The 7,775-nt window shown below is 26.9% G+C and overlaps 2 long non-coding RNA genes across 6 annotated transcripts; one reads left to right on the forward strand and one right to left on the reverse strand.

Moving 5' to 3' along the window:
* Window positions 1-421: 421 nt before the first annotated feature.
* On the reverse strand, window positions 422-2,201 carry LOC131602784 (uncharacterized). Of its 4 annotated transcripts, XR_009284139.1 has the most exons (6): window positions 1,955-2,201; window positions 1,660-1,910; window positions 1,394-1,510; window positions 1,173-1,275; window positions 992-1,048; window positions 426-600 (listed from the first exon to the last, which is right to left on the reverse strand). It is a non-coding gene; the product is annotated as an uncharacterized LOC131602784 (long non-coding RNA). The 4 variants fall into 4 exon arrangements; XR_009284140.1 differs by having other exon boundaries at window positions 422-630; window positions 992-1,072; window positions 1,660-2,201; XR_009284138.1 differs by having other exon boundaries at window positions 423-630; window positions 1,660-2,201.
* A 525-nt stretch (window positions 2,202-2,726) lies between these two features.
* LOC131607553 (uncharacterized) lies at window positions 2,727-4,645 on the forward strand. Of its 2 annotated transcripts, XR_009285333.1 has the most exons (3): window positions 2,732-3,146; window positions 3,303-4,033; window positions 4,511-4,645. It is a non-coding gene; the product is annotated as an uncharacterized LOC131607553 (long non-coding RNA). The 2 variants fall into 2 exon arrangements; XR_009285332.1 differs by lacking the exon at window positions 4,511-4,645 and having other exon boundaries at window positions 2,727-3,146; window positions 3,303-4,395.
* Window positions 4,646-7,775: the final 3,130 nt, after the last annotated feature.

Genomic DNA, 7,775 nt, shown 5'->3' on the forward strand with positions numbered 1-7,775 from the left:
ATTAATTAAAATAAAATAAGTATTGTATAGATGTGCTAATATAAGCATCAATCAAGCAAAGATTTAATTATAAACCTTTGATATTATAAGAAAATTAAATAATTTGCTTATAAATTTAGAATACAAAATATATAAATATATTACAATGCATTTAGATATTAAGAAACAAATCTTGATTAAAAAGGTATACACATATTACAAAAATAAAAAATAAAAAGAGAGTAATTATAATTATGGCATAAATTTATTCTATAATTATATCTGATAATTATAAAAGGAGACTAATTATAATTGATTTGCTATGAAGCAAATCGATTCATCTGTAATAGGTGATCAAAGCAATCCTATAATTTCTACCAAAAAAAGAAAGAACTACTATAATTATAATGCATAATGCATCAACATTAAGTTTATTCTCAAGTGTAAAAACATGATAGAATTGAACAGAAGACAAAACTGTAAAGAAACAAAGCAATTTTATTATAAAGAAACACATCTCCCTCTGATTTCATCTTCTTCTCCATGAAAAGAAACAGAACCCAAAAGCTTAATATCACTCGATTACCAATATTAGCATCCAATAGTGTCGTCGGCTATTCCCTGCAATTCCCGGCTATTCCCTGCAATTCCCTGCAAGAATTGACTCCAATCACAAATCATAAATCAACATTATACAAATTTTTGTCAATCTAAAACAAACTATAATTTTACCAAAAAAATGTTGCAGTAGGAAGATACACACAATGGTATCCAAGTTTCAGTAAACATAAATTATTTGCGAATGCGTATAATTAACTCGTTGTGATGGATAAGGAATTGTTCCGTAACAATCAAAAGCTTCAAGAAATTCACTTATTGAGATCCAAATGACTAACAAAACCTGTTTGTAGAGATGAATGTTTTTTACAACTGACTGCAGTAAATAAACACCTACAACACCGACATCAGATCTAAAGGAATTATACCAAATGCTGCAAAATATGATTCTTACCAACCCTCTTAGGTGTATTCTCATCATCCCTTCGTCTTGAAAGTAAAGTTGTTATTCCTGTGCAGTAAATCACATGAGTGACTACATACAGAGAAACACAAATTATTATCATACATTCTATTTCTTAAATGAGATGGTGAATCATCAAATATGCAATGGTAAAGTACTTTGAAGGACCTACCTCAAACATAGATGGATCCAAGTCTTCATGCTTCCTTCCTTGTGTCTACTTTGAATACCCGACATATTCTGTAAACTTCACACCTTGAGCTTTCCCAGGGAAACTATCCACGCAATCAAAATTTAAAAAGTAAACCCAAGCACCAAATAAAAATCAAAATCAAATTGAAGTTTCAATCACAAAAACCAAAAATAATAATTAATCAACAAAATAAAACATACCTAACAGCAAGGCTTGAAGGAACAACATCATACCAATTAAAAATATTGGGAAAATACCCACTTGACTTCTCAGTAACAGTAGCATAAACCTTAATATCTTCCTTTGTCAATTGATCCCTGAATCATAAAAAAAAAAAAACACAACAACAAAATTTCAATAATCAGATTCTCAGAAAGATTTGAAACAATAAATAAATTGGGATTGAATTTGAAATATTTGAAACAATAAATAAATTGGGATTGAATTTGAAAGGGTTTGAGTTTACCCAGAGATATAAGTTTTTTCCGGAGAGGAAATCATTGAGGGATTTGATGCCATATTCGGTGTGTAGATCTGAGAAAATAACAGATGATTAAACCGTGAATTGATTGTTAACCTGAAAAACAAAATCAGAGGTGATTAAATTGTGGTTAAAGAAGAAAGAATTCTTGAATGATTTCAACCAATCTCCGACGCCACCCAGATCTGATATTTTAGCCGACAAACACCGACGAATTCGCGGCTGGCCACCAGTGCCTCCTTGCAATTGTCCAGCTTCTTGGTCATCGTCCAACATCAACCTCCGATTCGCGAATATCCATTTGTAAAACTTCAAATCCAAAACATGTTGAATGGAACCACACAAGATATTCATAATAATTCATATTTAAAAAAACTATGAAATAACACTGATTTAAGGTTATGGTAGAGAAGCAAAGAGCATGGTTTGGTGAAAAGAAATTTTTGAGGAAGATGAAGAAGTCAGTTTGAATTTTTTCCAAGGTAAACATAAATAGAGCGTGTGAGGCTATGGACCAAATGGAAGGATTTATGAGAAGTTGGAGAAGTGATTCAATTCCAAGGTGGCTTTTCATATCTCAATACAAAATTATTTTTTCAATACAAAAAAATGACATTTATTTATTATAATACACCAATAATATAATATAATAACTATTATAATAAAAAAAATAAAAAATGAAATCAACCAATCAAAAAGTGACACAATAGATAGCATTTAATGTCAAATGAATATGGTGGCTTTATTTATCAAAAAGACGAATTTAACCATGAAATTTGAACGGTTTTAGTTATTTAGTCAGAGGGCTTAAAGTGTAATTATCAGGTACTTTACTTTTTATCATACAATAGAAAATAGCTAGATGAGAACTTTGGCAACTTTGCCAAATGTCACAATTCTAGGTACCATGCTATTTTTAAGCTTTCCATTTTTAGAATTTATTCTATTTTTGTTTTAATTAATGATTTTTAGTTTTTATTTTATTTATTTTATATTTTTTTTCTTCCACTTACGTGTACCTATTGCACTTCCCTAAAATTTGTTTTTTTTTTTTAATTTAATGCTTTTCCTCCTGTCAAAAAAAACTTTAATGCTTTTCCATATATACAACATGCACCAATGTTTTTAATTTATTCTTTTTTCATATTTTCCATATACCAAATGCACCGCCGTTTTAATACCATATCTGTTATCCCAATTTTTTTCAATTCTCACACCCTTTCATATACGATGCACCGCCGTTTTAATACCATTTCTGTTTTCCAATTAATTTTTCTACACCTACAATGCACCGCTCTTTCATATTCTTCTCTCTCTCAAATTAGGTTTTTGCAATCAAACCCTGAATGTTTATTAATCAAACCGTAAATGTTCGGCGGCTGGTGATGTATTCCATTCACGATGCAAATTATTGAATGCTGGTTTCTCATCTCCCAAAATCCAATCACTGCATCATCAATGTTAGTTTGAAGGTTAGTTCTTTCAACTTTTTCTATTTCTTCCTATAAATATGACATATTTCATCTCCCATTCATTCACCATCCCCTTTGGACCCTTACGATTTTGCGTTATTTTCCTATTTCCTACTGCTGCCGCAACACGCAATTTCGTTTCTGAAATCACACTAGCGAAAGAGTCATGGAATGTTATTGTTCGAGTTATTCGATTGTGGTTTGTGCCGGACATGAATTCGAAACAGAAGTTTTATGCTATGGAGATGGTTCTAATGGATGAGAAGGTTGTTGTTGCTGTTGTTTGATTTGTAATTTTTCTCTATGAATATTATTATATGTGAATATTGAGAAGGTAATACAAATTTTGATTTTAGAATCAAGAACTGTGTTGTGAAGGGTTTTAGCTTTGTCGGTTGTTTTATTTGATTTGTGCCTTTTTTAGTTTTGCAGGTATAGAGAGAAGCATAGAAAAAAGGCTTCTCACCTTCATCATGAATTAGACCACTTCTCTGCTTCTTTAAAATATTGTCCCTCCTCTCTTCTTCTCTGTTTATGATTTGTTGTACTTTTGTTTGAATTAATTGCAGATTAGGGTTTTGTGTGGTGTGGATTGTTTCGTGTTGAAGGTTGTTGTTAATCGTCGTGGAATTGTTGATTGAGATTATTGCGATGTTAATTCGAGTTTGTGGTTGACGTGTTTTGTTGTAGGTTGTCGTGGAATTGAATTGTTGTGTTTTGTTGTAGGTTGTCGTGGAATTGAATTGTTGTTGAACGGTAATGCAAAGATCGATGAAATTGATGGAGTTGTTATAGATTGTAGCTGAAGCAGGTTATTGGATGATGCTACGATTTGGATGTTGATGAAAGATGGATGAAGATGTTGCGACAGATAGATTATGACGGAGGTGTGTTATGATGTAGATTTAGTGGTTAGTTTTGATGAATATTTGTAAAGTTGTTTGGATATTTTTGGGCAGATTTGAAGGAACAAGTTTTTGTAGATTATTAGGTTACTTGATTATATTTTTGCAACTTCATGAAAGTTGTGTATTGAATGTTAGATGGTTATTTGGAGTTGTTGTATAGATAAGTGAAGGTGAATTATGCAGAATTTTAGAGAAGGAATTTACAAATTGAATTTGGGAGGAGATTTGTGGTGCCATTTGAGTAGAGTTTTTGTATAATTTTTCCTCCTCCCTCAAATGTAGATGAGCACATGTATTTTTATAAGAAAATCGGTGAAAAAAATAAGAGGGAAATTCTGTTTTGATTTTTGTAAAGGTTCAATTTATTTCATCTTGGTCATTTTAAATTTTCAGTTTTCTACCATTGATCTTTCATTAAGTTGGATATATTATAACTTAGTTCTATTGTTTTTACAGATACATTTTATACTGTCAGAGGGTCTGATGCAAAAGGATTTTATTGGTGCTTTTTACAGATACATTTTTGTTTTGAAAATTGTAACCTCATTTAAATTGATACTTTTTTGATGCCTTTCTTTCAACTAATGTATTTTAGCGTAATAATTTGTATTTATAATTTAAATTGATTTATTATATAATTTACAATTTTTTAAATAAATAAATAAATTTATTATTATTATAACACTTTATATCATATAATCATTATTAGAATATTAATAATTTAACAATTTAATTTCATTTACGAAGAAATCGTTTAATGCCAATTATATTATAGAATCATTATTAGAATATTAATAAAATTTATTTATTTTTTACATTAATTATTTTATAGTAAATTAAAAGAATAAAATAATTACTACCATAAAACCTTTCTTCTAGAGTTAACTTTTGCATTTAATTCTCTTATTAGTTTTTTTTGTATTGGTTGTTGTTTTTAATGTGAAATTAATTATATTTTTTGTTTGATGTATTTGTGAAATTAATTATATGGTACAATTTAGTATATAAAATTAATTTATAAATTACATATTGATAGAAATGTAGCTAAAATGAAAAAATAATTTAGAATTCAAAATTTCAGTTTTAAAATAAATAACTATAAATTGATTTTTTTTTATATTTGTTATTAGTCCAATTATATTGATAGAGACGTTACTAAATATAGATAGCATAAAATATGATAGATGATTTTTCTTTTATAAATTGTAAAGTCATTTAAATTGATAGTTTTTCTTTTAAATGTCTATTCTTTCCATAAATGTTTTTATGCATAATAATTCATATTTATAATATAAATTAGTTTAGTATATAATTTATAACTATTTAAATTAATTATTTAAATCATTTATGATCATTATAGCACTTTAATTTAAATGTTATCCTAAATAGTTTTATAACATTATTATTATAAACAAAAATATGTTCTTTATTTATTTTAATTTTATCCAAAAAAAAAAGTTCATTATTGATCGAAATATTTTTATAATATTGTTATTATATACTAAAATAATTTCATTATTGATATAAAAATTACTATCACATGGAAAATAATTTTTTTTCCTAATTTATGTTAAGATTTATTTTGTATTATATATTTTTTTTTGTAATCAGTGAGTATTAATAATTAGTAAATATTAACTAAAAAATTCAATTAGATAATATACTTTTATCCACACAACAATTATTCTTACCTATTATTATTATTATTATTATTATTATTATTATTATTATTATTATTATTATTAATTAAATATATTTAAAAAATCAAATTCAAAAGGAAGATATTTAAAAAATAAAAGAGAAATGTATGTGATAGATATTATTTTAGATTAACAATAAAAATATATAATAGTTAGGAATTAGAAAATTCAAAAATCAAATAAAAATTAAAGATTATTAATTATAATAATATTATTACTGACAGTACTCATCTATTAAATAAATTGCACACATCTCTTTTATTTTTATTTTGTGTGTAAAGATAGTGTACTGTCGGTGTAAAACAGTTTTACACATACAACCAATCAAAATGTTTTAATTTACCATGTAATTTCAGTTTTTAAAAATTAAAAATAGGATTTACTCTAATGTATGTCTCTCATTGGTTGACAGTGTAAAATACTTTACAATGTGAGTGCATTTTCTTTTTTTCTCTTTTATTTTTACATAATATTATGAATAGCAATGGAAAAAAATGTCACAATTTATCATAATTAATATTATGAAATTATGTAATTATTTCAGAATTAATTTTCTTAACTCAAATAGATTTGATTCCTTTAAATATTTTAATTTTAATAGTATGTTTAACCATCATATTTGACCGTCCCAAATGAAGATATTATTTAACATCATATTTCTTAGATATTTATCATGTAATTATAATAAAAGCATCAAAATAATTAAAAAAATATTAAATTTATTGATTTATTTAAATAGGTGTAATTAATTATGGGGTCTATTAATTATTTATCAGATTTAATAAATTAATTAATACTATACTTATTAATCCACACCTGCGGACACACATCTCTATATTGTTTGTAATATTAATACTCGGTCAATTAAATATGATTTATTTTATTAATTTATGAAAAAAAATGAGATAATTATGATGAGTGAATACACATATTTTTGCATGTTTACCAGTATTTTGTTTGCTTTTCATATTTTGTTTTTCCAAAATATAACACACATCTCTCTATTTCCAAAAATAGAAACATACAAGTAATATCATTATTGTATACTCCAATTATCTAGACTAATTAATATAATTAACGCATACAGTGATTAACAAGGTTGATTAAGCAACTATCGATTAATGTATTTTTTTTATAGAGACAGTAGTAAATATAATAATAAACAATAATACAAATAACTCTACTGTTTGATAATATAATACATATAGACAAAAAAAAAATAAAACTAAAATAAAAATAGAAAATGGTTAGAATTTAATAAAATAACAAATGTCGCTTTTGATTTGGTCTTGGTTTTTTAAGCTAAATAAATAAGATCTTAATTAAAAATCGAAGTTATGGAGCGCTCTCTTTTTCTTTTTTTGTAGATTTAATTTTTTTGTTTTTTGATTTTATTTCAATTTAATTTTTACTTAGTTGTAGATATTCATTAATTAAATAATAATTAGTCAAAATAATTCTTTTTTACCATGGACGATTTTGTTTGTAACACCCCATACATAACTGACTAGTATATTATGCATGAAACGTTAAAATTGATATTGAGTACATACAAAAGCTAAGGATACAAAATGATCCATTTAGATTACAACATGAAATAATAATAATAGTTGCAAAACATGAGCCTTCAATGGATCTTGCACAGCGGAAAATGAGATCTGACGAGGTCTCCGAGCCATCACCACTTCCAAGTATTCAGTCCAAACCTGCTACTGACCGACACTACTAAACTGCACCTGAAAAAATATAAGTTGATTGGGGTGAGATTACTAAATCTCAGTGAGTCCTCCTATCCTATGGGTCCACTCGGATCTACAGGGTACATGCATCAAAACCGAATCCACCATTGATTCAGGGTTATCCTCACATCCGGTACAAGTACGGAGAAAACACATGAATCGTCCACCATAGGAGTCATCATATCGCAAGTATACAAATAGTATAACAAACACGTATGCCAAGACCCATACCCGTGTATGGGGAATCCAGAAGTACGTTAATACCACTAGACTAAGTTACTA

The sequence above is a fragment of the Vicia villosa genome, linkage group LG5, assembly GCF_029867415.1.
Source record: "Vicia villosa cultivar HV-30 ecotype Madison, WI linkage group LG5, Vvil1.0, whole genome shotgun sequence".
NCBI lineage: Eukaryota > Viridiplantae > Streptophyta > Magnoliopsida > Fabales > Fabaceae > Vicia > Vicia villosa.